Consider the following 10,804-nt stretch of genomic DNA (forward strand, 5'->3'; position numbering starts at 1 on the left):
GACATTCTCCCCTCACCTCCTGAGCTGTGGCATTCTCCCCTCACCTCCTGAGCTGTGACATTCTCCCCTCACCTCCTGAGCTGTGACATTCTCCCCTCACCTCCTGAGCTGTGACATTCTCCCCTCACCTCCTGAGGTGTGGTATTCTCCCCTCACCTCCTGAGCTGCAATATTGTGCCCTCACCTCCTGAGCTGCGTTATTGTCCCCTCACCTCCTGAGCTGTGGCATTCTCCTCTCACCTCCTGAGCTGAGGTGGAGAACAGCCCAGGAGCTCCTGCTGCACACCTTGCCTGCTCTCCAAAGTAGCAGCTACATAATGAGAAAAAGTGGCTGTTCCTGTGGTTTGTTTCAGTTTGAGGAGTAGAGACCCACTGAAGCTGGGTCAAACGAAGGAGATTTATTGTGGGAATACATGGGAAATGAAAAAGAAATGGAGTTCCAAGGACGTCCAAGAACAGGAGGTATAATATAACTAGGTCAGGAAAGCGCTGAGGGGTGGTCCAAGGTTCAAGGACACTCAGTGGACCCCAGAGGTAGAAATTAATGGATCTTCACTTCAAAAGCTCTGGGATCTGCTAAAACTCATGTCAGATCATGTCCCTCTTCTGCGCAAAATGCTCCTGTGGCTCCCCATCTCACTCAGAGTAAAAGGCAAAATTCTTACCATGACCCACAGACCCTATATGATTTTCACGCCCTCCCTCACCTAGTACCTCCCCCTCAGTCACTCTGCTTCGGCCATGCTGCCCACCTTGTGGTCCTTTAACACTCCAGGAACACTCCTGCCTCAGAGATTTTGCACTTGCTGTTCCCTCTGCTTGGAACATGCATCCCCAGATATCTGCTTGTCACTTCTTCTGGGTCTTTGCTCAAATGTCATCTTCTCAGTGAGGCCTTCCCCCTGTCTAAAACTGTTAAGCCCACCCCACCCCAACACTTCCTATCCAACTTACCTACATTCTTTTAAATTTTTTGTTATGAAAAATTTTAAATATACTCAAAAATAGTATAATGAACTCTCTTCCATCCCTCATTGATCAGATGTCTAAATTTTACCAATCTTGTTTCATCTATTCCCCCTCCATTTTTTTCCTACATTATTTCTAAACCTCCCCAACGCTTATCACTCTCTGAGATATATTTCTTATTTTTCTTCGTTGTTTTATGTCTCTCCCACTAGATTGTCAGCTCCATGAGAACCGGGATTTGTCTGCTTTGTTCCCTGCTGGATCACCAGGACCTACAGTGGGCCTGATACGTAGTAGGTACTCACTAATAATGGCTGAATGAAGCAAGGAAGCAGTTCCACCACAACATTGCCTTTTTCTTCCCTATAACCTCCCCCGCCATCTGACCTGCACAGCCATGAATGCCCCAAGCACCCTCCTCTGACTCCAGCCAATGGTTGCCAGCCACAGCACCTACTTGTCCGACTCTCAATAGTTCCTGGGTCACAATCCCAAGAGGCAAAACCAGATTGGCCCAGCTCTCTGTTTGTGGGCCGTGTCACAGGATTCTGGCAAGTCTGTGAATTAACCTCCCTGGGGTCCGCTGGCCCCCAGTGGTCATGTGGTACAAATGTGGGCACCCATTAGGGGCAGTAGATGGGGCGTTTCCCTTAGGAAGGGGTGTGGGTGATTGACATCCCTCTTTCACCATGCAAACTATTTGTTAGCAAATTTGATGAGATTAGGCTATGTTTCTTTTTAAGGGGGTGGGTAACTCTCCCAGGCAGCCTCTGATTGTTCCAGCCGTCCTTGGCGTTATTGTGCATTCCATAGAGAAGATATTTCTTGCCAGGCTCCACCTGTGAGCAAAGAAATAATGCACAGGCAACAGCTTGCCTCAGTTCAATATCTTTCTTCCACCACTTTCAAGGTTGTCAATCAGCAAAGCCCTTCGGGCATCGGACACTCTCCAATTATGCCTTCAATAAAAGCCAGGGGGTGTTGCCAGCTGTGATGACAAGTTGGGAACCTGAAGGACTGGTAACATGCTAGCACCCTGGCAACCACAACTAGCATTGCTTCGCAAATGTTCCGTTCCAACAATGTTTCCAGTCTACCTGCCAAAGGGGTGTGGCTTCCTCTTTGGCCACCTCCTGCGTAAACCATGTGCAGGGGGCAAGGGCAGATCCAGAAGAAAACATGACCACATCAAAGCATATCCGGGGCTGGCGCATTCTTTTTAGTAAAGACTGTTTATTTTCAAAGGCGCTGGGTGCCCCTGATAGCTCTGCTCCACCTGGCTGCCACTTATGATGCTTTTTAAGGCCACCTTGTTTTCCAAGTCATTTTATAAGGTTATGGAGACTCAGGAGCTGTGAGTCCCAATTCAGATTCAAAATTTTAAATTGAAGTATTTCCTCCAGCGGCTGTTGGATATTTTAGCAATGAGTATTGACTGAGACCTCACATGGGCTCATCCTTTTCTAGATTCTTTCAAGAGTAGGACTGATATTCATCTAGTGCTGTCTGGTATAGCCATCCTGCAGTTCAAGTACTGAAATACTTTCATGCCACTTGGTAAATAGCCAATGCCCCAAGCAGCCCCACTCTGAAGTCTCCCACCGTCTTGTTACCCCTGCCCCTGCCCCCATAAGACAATAACCACAACCCTGCTCAGAACAAGCCTAATGTGTTTTCTTTAGCTTGCAGGAAACCACAAAGAAAGGAAGGAGAAGATGGCTGAACAAAACCAGTCAAAACTGGTTGAAGGCAACATGGCGGTCTGACTTGACCTAATATAGAGCCAACAGCTCAAAATATGTTCACTGTAATACATTACCATGCTACATAACACACCCACTGGTGCCTTGACAGTTTACAACTGCCATGGCAAAGGCAGGATATAACCAAATAAGGAGAGAAAAGAGGTGGCACCCGATTTCCCTGAAAAGCCTGTCCACTTCCCCAAACAATTGTGAATATTCCTCCCCTTCATTACCCTGACCCCTTATAACAGCTGCTTAATCACCCCAGGAGCTGAGAAGTTGGTAAGCGAACTTTGTTCCCACTCCTCCATTCTTTGGCCGTTGAGTAAAGCTTGTGCTGTTGAACACTCAGCTTTGGTCTCATTTCAAAGTTGCAACACTGAACAGAGGAAGAACCGCAGGAGGAAGAACAAGAGACCCTTCCTCAAGCCTCTCCCCAGTTGGAGAGACTTGTGCTACATGAGTTGTTAAATATTTTGAATATGACTCCCACTTCTAAGTTAAAAACAACAACCACCACCCCTAATTTTAGACACTTTCATCCTTGCTAATTTATAGAGACAGATGCAGTGGGATTGGGATTGGACCAAGGTCCTAATCCCATACAGAGGCAGGACAGCCCGAAACAGAATTAGTCATTCAAGCTGTGATGCTATAAGCATTTTCCTCCATTTTGGACATCTCTTCACCAGAATGATACCCACGAGGATAGGAATTTTCATCTGGTTTGTGCACTGCTGTGTTCCAGAACCCAGAACAGTGCTTGGCACACAGGAAGTGCTCAATAAATCAATACAGCTCTTGAAGGAAGCCAGGAATTCCCTGATCTGATAGCCCGGTTGTTGCCTACCTTGACAAGAATTTAAAGCTTTTCAAGACTTCTCAGTTTTGACATTTTTTCTTAATTTTTCAGTCTCTTCACACATCAAGGCACGGAGGCAAGCATCTCCATCACGCAGGCCGCTGCTGATGTCTCCACATACACAGCAATGTGATGTTTGTAGGAGCGCTCCTCTGTGATCTGTAAGGCATTCCAGTTTCTCCAAGAGACTTTGATTTTCATTTCTAGAAAATTAGCCTCATACACGACATCATTTTGGCCAATGCAGCAGAAGCTGCTCCAGGATGTCAGCCAGCGCAGGTGAAACATAGAGAAGAGAGCAGCACTCTGCAATCACAGCTCTGTCACAGCCGTGTCATTTATGGCCTCCTGTCTCAAAGTGCTCCAGGGCAGCGGAATGGGCTTGGGGGCCAGGAGGAAGTGGTGCTGGCAGCAGGAATTTGAGACCCGGAATCAGCAAGTTCACATTCTCTGGCCTCCCAGAGACAGGCTGCTCTGGAGAGAGGAAAAGTGCCAGGTTTCGTTCACCAAGCATCGCTTATCCGCTACCTGCCGCCCAGCTGTGCTCACCTGGGATGTGTTTTCTGTCAGCAAGGTCTCTGCAGGATTTGAATGGTTAAGGAGAGAAGTCTCTGAAGGAAAACTTGTAATGTGTGACGTTTGAAGATCAGCTTCCTTCACTGTTTACAAAACTATAGGGAGAAGCATCAGCCCATGAACACACATTCCATACAAATCCACATTTGCTCCTTGACTTTAGTTTGGGGACCATTGCGTCTTCTGACACCCATTCTACAATGAGATCCATTCTCCACAGGGCCTATGTTCTAACATGGATTCTCTGTCTACTTCAATTCTAATCACAACACAGATGGCATGCTTCCCTGCAAGTGACACGACCTACCATGCATCACAATTACACTTTGTTTTTAACCCTTTCATCCCTGCGTTGCCACGCAGTTTGCAAACTTTAATTAATACCCCCTCACAAAGTAGAAAGTATTATTATCCTTCTGTTAAGGTTTGAGAAACCGAGTCACCCTAAGGCTGTGACCCACAGGCCCCAGGCTGAGTCAGTGTGAGAGAGAGAGTTGGAATTCCTGACTACCAGCTACCTGGCCACGGGCTTGGCCTTACACCAGCTGCCAGGCATTTTTTATTTCAGCCCAGAACCAGTCGGATGCCTTCTCTCAGGTCTCATTCTCATTCCACAGCTAACAAGGATGTTGTGGCCCAGGAGAGGCAGAGAAGGGGAGAGAGGAGGGTTGGACACACATCAGAGAGCATCGAGGACCTTAGACGTGGTCAGGAATGTGGGCCTGACCTGGGAGTTTTCTCTCATGAACGTTAGAACACAAAGCCCCATCTCATTCCCTGAGCCTTCCATATGCCTCTCGCCATTCTCAGGGCACGCTTAGTCCATGCCCCCCAGAGCCTCCATTCTTACTTACATCATTACCTCAATTACCCCCAGCATGCTCTGTCCTGCTGGCAGTCCTTGCTCTGAGCAAGACTTTGAGCCGTGTCCCTCCCAGAACCTAGAGAAAGTTCTCACACTATTCATCTTCATTCTCAGCAACAGAGACATTAGAGGAAGTTACCCTACTGATGTGGCAAGGCTGATGATTTCTTTCTCCCCCATCCCCTACTCCCACAGACATCCACAGTACTGTTCTCCTCCTAACCCTATCCAGCCAGCTCTCTTCAAAATGACCTTTTTATATTTAATTGTTCTAAGTGACTAAATGAATGGTTTCAGCCTTCATCCTTTTCTTCCTGTCACCCTACTTGTGATCAGTCCCTTCCCTTTCCTTTCTCCCTTACATGATGCACGCCTTGCCTCCTTCTGCAAACCCCAGACCCACACACCTTTGCCTAGAAGGCCTGGCCCTCCAGCTCGCCTTCTGTATATGGAATCTCTCTAGCGCTCTCTAGAAAAGGAAGGCAGGATTGACTCCATTGGGAACCAGCTCTCGGGGCATGGGAGATTACATCGTGCGGGGAAGACACAGGGATGTCTGGGAACGTGTCTTGATTGGGAGCAGGGTTCCCAGATGTTGCAAACAACGACATTCTTTTCCTGAAGGAGGAGAAACACAAGGCAGTAGAGTCCTGACAAGTTTTCATTCATTAAGAGTCAGAGCGGTGCAGTGGCTAAGAGAATGGGCTATGGCGCCCGACTGCCTAAGAGCAAATCCTGGCTCCACACTTGCTGGCTGTATGACTTATGCAACTTTCTTCATCACTCGGTACTTCAGTTTACTCTTATGTAAATTGGTTAAAATCGTACCTCCTCCCTTGGATTGTTGTGAGAAATAAATGATTTAAGGCATCTAAAATTCCTAGGACAGTGTCTAGTTCCAAATAGTTGTTAGAATCCAACATTTGTTTCAACAAACAATTACTCAGTGCCAAACTCTGTACTAGTACAGGAGCTGGCCCTCCAGGGGTCTAGTTGGGGAAACAAACAGATATTCATAGTACACTGTGGTCATGGCAGTGATGGGAATATGCACGGGGCATTACGAGTCTGCCTTTTTGTGAATTAGGAAACAATTCTAGCCCCAAAGGCACATGCTAGGCAGTGGAACTTGGGCTGGAATTCAGGAATTTATTTCCTCAGCTAGGTGACACTGTGCAGTGAAAAACCCGCACAACTGTACATGGTGGCACTGTGGGATAGCATCTAACCCACCTTGGGAAGGAAAAGGAACGGGTCAGTGCTTGATTTGGAGAAATGATAGCTGAATTTATCCTGATTAGGGGTTCATTCATCAAAATGCATAGGGAAATCTGAAGTGGCATTCTAGGCAGAGAGAACAGCACAAACAAAAGCAAAAGAGGCAGGAAAGGGCACATTATATGTAGGGAAATACAGGTAATTTGGTACAGGTATGAGACAGGGAATGGAAATCACTGCTTTAGGCAGGGGCTAAGTAATGTAGGGGCATCCACCATGTTAACAGCAGCCCACCATATCTGAGAGAAGATGGCCACGTGTCAGTTATTTATACTGACTCTGAGTTACTGACTTGAATGTGATTTCTTCTTTCCTTCTCTCTTCTACTTCAGGGTTTCAGTGAGTGTTGGTAACTACTGGTGCCCTGAGGACCAATGATCTAACAATTTTGGTCTCCCCTCCTTTCTGGTCATCAAGATTAGACTGGGACCCTGTATCAAGAAGGGGTCTTTCTAATTTGTCAAGGAACACTAAATGAAAGGTTGAATTATTTCTACCTTCTCTGGTCTACAACTTCCTCTGAATTGCCAGGGGGAGCCTCACTCAAATCACTTCAACAAAAGAAGAAATGGATACACTCTGAATATAGAAATAATACTGCCATAACATTTTACGTTTCTCACATGGTGCAATTCCACTGAAAGTGAAACGTACCATTTCACTGTAATGTGGACATTCTCAATTGTAACTTGGCTTTGGAGATTCAACTTGTATTTAGTGTTTTATTTATCAAATGCCACAGACTTAGTAAATATTCGTTTTTTTCATTTTGCAACCTTGGAAAGCAGAGTGGATATATATCCAGGGCAACAAAACATGTTTTGTTTTATACACAAAACATGACCCTAGACCTAAGAACTCTTTAATCCGTCTCAACCTAGAATTTGGATCTTGGTGCAAGTCTCTTTCAGTCACCTCACTTAATTATTCAATAGCTGTTTATTAAGTATCTAGTATGGGTCATGAGAGAGACATGATATGAGTTTCTAATCTATTAGAGAAGACCAATATGTAAGTGGATATTAAACTGATGGGTGACCCATAAGCACTAGAACAGAAATATGGGCAAAGCGTGTGGAAATCAGAGAAGGACCAGCTTGGCTGGAAGAGTGGCTGAAGGCTTGATATAAGAGGAGGTTTTGAGCTGGCTCTCAGAGGCTGAGTAGGAGTTTCTTAGAGAATGTGGAGAACATTTCAGACAGAAGAAAGCACAAGGTTGTGAAAGAGTCTGGTATTTCAGAAAACAACAAGACATTCCATCAGAATGACTGTGGTGAAGGATTTGGGATCAGAGTGAGCCACTGCTGTAGGTCGAAACAGGATTGTGATGAGTCTTAGAGTCACATGGTCAGGTTTGCTTTTTAGAAAGATATTTCTGATGGCAGCGTAAAGGATGAACTGGAATGCAGTGCAAGTAGAAGCAGAGCAATTGCACCCCCAGGTGAACAATGGTGATGGCCTAATCTAATACCCTGGGGATGTTTATAAAGTAGAATCCTCTGGCTTTGTGACTGATTGTCTATGGAAGTGAGAGGGAGAGCTCAGGAATGTCTCTGAAATTTCTAACCTGAGAGACTAAAGAGATGGCGACCCTATGAACCAAGATCAAAAATACCTGAGGCAAAGGAGGTTAGGGATAAAACAGTTCCATTTGAGATGTATTAACTTTTAGATGACTTAAGACAATCCAATTGGCAGTATCTAGTTGGTCATTGAAGATATTTGTCTAAGCTTAGAAGAACGATCAGGGCTGGAAATAGAGATATATGGGTTGACCATATGAAATCACCAACATTTGATCATGCTTTACCTACAAAAATGGCAATTTCATTGGGAGAATATTTCATATGGGAAAATATACAGAGTGAGAGAGAAGGATGAGTACCAAGGATAGGATGTTATCTGGGAAACTGACTTCTAAGGGTGGGCAGAGAAATTGTGAAGAAAATTGCAAAGAATAGGTAGAAGAGATACAGGCGAAATTCTAGAGGGAGTAATGGTGTAGAAGCCACAGTAGGAGCATTTATCAAAAAGGAGTGGATGTTCGAGAGCCTTGGATGCTGCAGAGGATACAAGCATGGAGATGGAAAACAGGACTCTGAATCTGGCAGTTGGGAGGTGACTGTAATCTCATCAGGAATTTCAGCTGAATGATGAGACAAGAACTCAACTATAAGAGGTCAAAAAGAGAGGGCTGACAGCAAGGTTTTACTTGTTTGTGTGGTTCATTTTTTAAGGTTTGGGAAGATTTGCACATATTTGTGTATAAAAAGGAAGAAGCCAGAGAAAAGAAAGTAATTGAAGATACAAGAGAGAAGGAATAATTCAGAGAGCTGGGTCCTGGAGGGGGCAGAGGGATAGACTTGAATGCATAGGAGGAGAGGTTTGCCCCAGACATGGACAGAGGTGTATCACTAAAGTCAGTTTTGTGTCCCTAACCATTGTGTGTATTTCCAGCCACACACTCAGATCACATTTATTAGTGCATTAGTGCTATTATGTTGTCATGGGACAAAAATCCTTCTCAAAGAGAAAGAGGGCAGAGATTTTAATTACCAGAACTTCTTTCCAGAGATCAGTTCTAATGCCTTTGATGTTTTCTTGGACACACCTACTTCCCAGGTTGCAGCATCAACTAAGCCCTCTCCACTGGCTATCGAGGGCACGCCCTCACAAGAAGAGCCATCTCCTTAGGAAGACCTCCAAAACAGTCAGGTTGTTTGGTAAGAACTAAAGGAGGATGTCAGAATTCACTCTGGCTGTCAGTCTCTGGGGAGATGTTTGGGCTTATCTTCTGGCCCTGGAACTAATGGTCCCAACTCCTATCACTGAGAATAGTTGTGGCAAAGGGCTTTCATTTGGTTCCAGTTTCTAACATAACCAAAAGGAGAAATTCATCACCCAGGAAAGATGATATTTGCTTAATGATGCATCACAAACATAGATGCTGTCTTAGAATTCCCAGCTAATCCTGTCCTAGTTCTCATCACGTTGGGGCCCAAGTGCTAGGAGTATATCTAATCAGAATAGTAGGAAAAACAGGATTAAGAACACAAGTCTTCTTAACCATGGAAGTTAATAAGTAAAAGACCCAACAGCCCAACCCTCTAACAAGAGAGCCTGCAACCCAGGTATTAGGTAAGGGACCCAAGTTGCCAGCTGAGCTGCCCATAGACCTGGGAGCTTGGGAAATGTGAGCTATTGGTCACAGAGAAGACCAGATTAGAGGCCAGGATAGTTGCACATAAGCCCTTCATACATTACTCACATTGCACTTACAGGTATCATAATTGTTAACTTATGGCTCTGTCTCTGGTACAAGGACCCTGTCTGTCATAAGAGATGCTCAACAAATCTGTCTCTCACAAATGGGCAAGTGAATGAATGAATGATGTTGCCAAGTAACCAACAATTTATCCAAATAGGAGTTCAGCTTGTCTTAGTGCTTGTGTGGGCATAAAAGAAAAATGAGGTAGGTCCTGTGGAAAGTTATCATACTACCAGTTCCTGAGCTAAGATGGTGAAACCAGTTTTTAAAAAACAAGACCACATGGGACTAGCCCTGTGACCTAGTGGTTGAGTTTGGCACGCTCCACTTCGGCGGCCCGGGTTCAGTTCCTGGGCACGAACCTGCACCACACATCAGCAGCCATGTTATGGCAGCAACCCACATACAAAATGTGGGTGACCTAGTGGTTGAGTTTGGCATGCTCCACTTCAGCGGCCCGGGTTCAGTTCCTGGGCACGGACCTGCACCACTCATCAGTGGCCATGCTGTGGCAGCAACTCACATACAAAATGTGGGAAGATTGGCGTAGACGTTAGCTCAGGGTGAATCTTCCTCAGCGAAAATTAAAAAAAGATCACAGATCTTCAATATCTGTGTGTGTATGTACATATGTATATATATATATACACATAGATATACATAGATACACACACACAGTGAGGAGTGTAGGCATCTGTAAGACCATAGCTTGGAGTAAGATGATCTGGGATCCTGAAAGATTATGAGAACACTGACACAATTTACACCTAGTAACATCAAGAGGATTTGTACTAGTCTTTTGAGATATACAAAACAGCAATAAAAATCTTCCAGCATCCCAAGAAATTTTGACTTTAGCTCCTGCCTTTTGTTCCATTCAAATTCCCTCTTTTTTTTCCTATAATCTTCCACATGTTTCTTATACTGTGAAGTGATTTTGTTACTATGGAAACCACAGGGTCTGCATAAAGCTCAAATATGATGATAAAGTGGTTTGAAATTTGTCCCATGGCTTGATAAAAAGCATTTGGAGGAATTGCCACACCCCAATATAGTGCTGTACCTATATAAAACACGTATCTGGGAATATACTTTTTTTTTTAATATGGGTGAGCGTTTGGGTGGGCAAACATGATTAATGAAGAAATATCTGACAGATGCTGCTCTGAATGAAAATAAAGCTTGGTTAGGAAATTCCAGGTTTATAAAATCACAGTAATTATGAGTTATAGCTTGCGGAG

At 44.7% G+C, this 10,804-nt stretch overlaps 1 long non-coding RNA gene across 1 annotated transcript in view; it reads left to right on the forward strand.

Annotated features, from left to right (window-relative positions):
- LOC131420451 (uncharacterized) overlaps positions 1-10,172 on the forward strand; it is a 32,408-nt gene extending 22,236 nt beyond the window's left edge. Inside the window, exon 3 of the long non-coding RNA XR_009223543.1 lies at positions 1,182-10,172. This is a non-coding gene — a long non-coding RNA (uncharacterized LOC131420451). The remainder of the gene's footprint in view (positions 1-1,181) is intronic.
- The last annotated feature ends 632 nt before the right edge of the window (positions 10,173-10,804 follow it).

The sequence above is a fragment of the Diceros bicornis genome, chromosome 23 (genome assembly GCF_020826845.1).
Source record: "Diceros bicornis minor isolate mBicDic1 chromosome 23, mDicBic1.mat.cur, whole genome shotgun sequence".
Classification (NCBI taxonomy): Eukaryota; Metazoa; Chordata; class Mammalia; order Perissodactyla; family Rhinocerotidae; genus Diceros; species Diceros bicornis.